Source organism: Lithobates pipiens, unplaced genomic scaffold, assembly GCF_037356315.1.
Source record: "Lithobates pipiens isolate NorthernLeopardFrog02 unplaced genomic scaffold, aLitPip1_a1.2 Scaffold_13, whole genome shotgun sequence".
Lineage (NCBI taxonomy): Eukaryota > Metazoa > Chordata > Amphibia > Anura > Ranidae > Lithobates > Lithobates pipiens.
This window is the reverse complement of record NW_027507718.1, coordinates 56,077,672-56,080,959: the sequence shown is the minus strand read 5'-3', so window position 1 is coordinate 56,080,959 and position 3,288 is coordinate 56,077,672. Positions and strand designations below refer to the sequence as shown.

Here is a 3,288-nt window from a genome sequence, read left to right as displayed (position 1 = left end):
TAAGTTTATATTCCGCCGTTTGGGGTTACAGAGAGCTCGAGCTTGCGGCGGCTATACTGGTATTTGGGGGGTAGTTCCTGGGCTGCTGGGGGGAAGAATTTGTTATCATTATTAGATCGTAGGTTTGTCTCTGGAACCTTCTGTGGATCTCCGGGCCGCCTCTTTACTTTCCATTCGTCCCCTGGACCCAGGTTTGGTTGGCGAGGCTGAGGGTCTCCGGTGTTCGTGTGTTGTGATTCTGCAGAAGCGGTGGAGAGAACAGTGACATGTCCAGCATGAATCCCGAGTATGACTAGTCAAATTTCTGATTGGAGACTCCAGAGTGGGAAATATTGCCTTTTGCTTAGGTTTGCAGATGATACATACACAGAAAGTTACATCAGTACAATTGATGTGGATTTTAAAATCAGGACTATAGAATTAGATGGCAAAACAAACTTCAGATATGGGATACAGCCGGCAAAGAAAGATTTCAAACTATCACATCCAGTTACTACAGAGGCGCTCATGGCATCATTGTTGTGTATGACGTTACAGATCAGGAATCATTCAACAATGTAAAGCAGTGGCTTCAGGAGATAAATCGTTATGCCAGTGAAAATGTTAACAAGTTTTTGGTAGGAAACAAATGTGACCTGATCACAAAGAAGGTAGTAGACTGCAGAACAGCTATGGAATTTGCAGACTCTCTGGGAATTCCATTCTTGGAAACAAGTGCGAAGAATGCAACAAACGTAGAGCAGGCCTTTATGACAATGGCTGCCGTGATCAAAAAGCAAATGGGTCCTGGAGCTACATCTGGCGGCCCAGACATCAAAATCCAGAGCACTCCAGTCAAGCAGTCCAGCAGAGGTTGCTTCTAAAATGGCCTGCCCCCTAAATCACCCCATTCCCTCCTCACAGCAGTGAAATCTCAATCTGAGGTGACAAAACAAAAATTGCCTGAATTGTACTGTATGCAGCCACACTACAACAGAATCTTACCATCTCCCCAAAGGTCAGCGATTGTAAATGCTCAATACTGACTTTTATATACCCTTAACTCAAGACAGCTAACTTCATTTTCAGAACTGTTTTAAACCTTCCCCCTCCCCCCTGCCCCCCTTCCCCTGTGTGCCGGTTTCTTAATACTGTGTGTAACCCTTGTTGCTTTACTAATACCAAAAGCCCCATCCTTGTGGTTGGTTAAATGAACCCTCCCCCCCCACTTTTTTTTTTATGTTTCAATTGGCATGTTTAGGAGTCGGGTTTAGTTTTCTGAATCTGAAGTTCAGCCATTTTTTATCAAACAGCACAACAGTGTCTGTCGGTTTCCATGCATCAATAAAGTTTAGTGAGATGTTATATGTAAAAAAAAAAAAGTTTATATTCCGACATGTTGATTGGCATAAGGAATAGGCGGAATCGGCTGGCCATTGTCCCGAAAGCATTCTCCACCACTCTTCTGGCTCTGTCCAGGTGGTATTTATAAACCCTCTGGTCCGAGCTGAAGGTCCCCATGGCTTCAAAGCAGTCGGCTGGTCAGAACAAACTAACAGAATGCACTGAAAAACAGAAAGGCCGCAGATGAAAATCAGAAACGAATAGACAAGAACGCCAGAATGGCAATCAAATAGGTAATAGAAATATGAACCCACAAGCAAAAACTGAAGAGCAGTAACGATTGGAAAAGCATGAGGCTGAACAGCGCGAATCGTCTTTCATCAAACTTCTAATAATACGAGACTAGCGGAAGGAGCCCAAAGGGTGGTGTACTTGGTATTGAACTTCCTCTTTCTAGTGCCATCGTACGTGTTGTACGTCATCACATTCTTGACGTTCGCAAATTCCAACCAACTTTGTGTAACCATGTGTATGCAAGACAAGTTTGAGCCAACATCCGTCGGAATGTTGTTGGAATGTGCGATACTGTGTACGCGCCATAATAGTGCATATAGTGATGACTGTGCAAAACAAAGTCTTTTCTTTAAAGAAAGTGCTGCTGTGCTCCATATACCAATACTATCTGTGCATCCACCTCGTGGGGGACTGTGAATACGCCACACTCACCAGATAAGTTGGACTGCTTTACCTTATTGCTGTAAACAAACTGGACGTCACCCTAAACATGAAAACTGGCTCTGTGCATAAACAGTATGGGTAGTGGTCGCTGCCTATACTTCACCACCAGCTCAGTTAGTGGAACGCACGCTACACCATAGCCAGCGACCACTACCCATATATGCACAGAGTCGGTTTTCATGTTTAGGGTGTTGTCCAGTCTGTTTACAGAAACAATATTTTTATGGTTGCTTGTGAGATCTGGGGTCAAAAAGACCTCAGATCTCACATTTACACTTAAAGCGGGAGTCCACCGGGACTCCGCGTTTTTTTTTTTAAAGCCAGCAGCTACAAATACTGCAGCTGCTGACTTTTAAATAGTGACACTTACCTGTCCAGCGCGCCCGCGATGTCGGCACCCGAAGCCGATCGCTCGCTCGTGCCGCCGCCATCTTGGGTATGGGAATCAGGAAATGGAGCCTTTCGGCTTCATTTCCCGGTTCCCTACTGCGCATGCGCGAGCCGCGCGGCGCAACCCGGACGGTCCCCGCTGCCTCTGGGAGCTGTGTGTTTCCCAGCAGGCAGCGGGGCACTTGCTGAAGGGGGCGGGCGCTTGCGGAAAGGGGCGTAACGTACGCCCCTTTCCGCAGAGAGCTAGCCCGGAAGTGGGTGCAGTTACCTGGATTATCCAGGTAACTGCACCCCCCTCCCCCCTGAAAGGTGCCGATTGTGGCGCCGGAGGGGGGGGGGGATTCCGATGAGCGGAGGTCCATTTTAGGGTGGACCTCCGCTTTAAAAGCAATAAAAAACAAAATAATTTGGCTTTGTGCATATACAGTATGGGTAGTAGTCGCTGCCTGTACTTCACCACCAGCTCAGTTAGTGGAACGCACGCTACACCATAGCCAGCGACCACTACCCATATATGCACAGAGTTGGTTTTCATGTTTAGGGTGTTGTCCAGTCTGTTTACAGCAACAATATTTTTATGGTTGCTAGTGAGATCTGGGGTCAAAAAGACCTCAGATCTCACATTTACACTTAAAAGCAATAAAAAACAAAACCATTTTCATTAAAAAAATTAAAATGATCCCTTTAAGGACAGAGGGCAGAAGTGACTTTTTACATCGCTCCGGTCCTCAAAGGGCATAGAGTTGAGTGGGGGCCATCTTGCCCTTACTCGACTTCCTGCCCATCCATCCATTGGATCCAATCTTTTTTGTCGCTGTTGATCTTTCTGGTAAGCAG

At 46.2% G+C, this 3,288-nt stretch overlaps 1 pseudogene; it reads left to right on the top strand.

Moving 5' to 3' along the window:
• Positions 1–214: 214 nt before the first annotated feature.
• LOC143975847 (ras-related protein Rab-1A pseudogene) lies at positions 215–863 on the top strand (annotated as a pseudogene).
• The last annotated feature ends 2,425 nt before the right edge of the window (positions 864–3,288 follow it).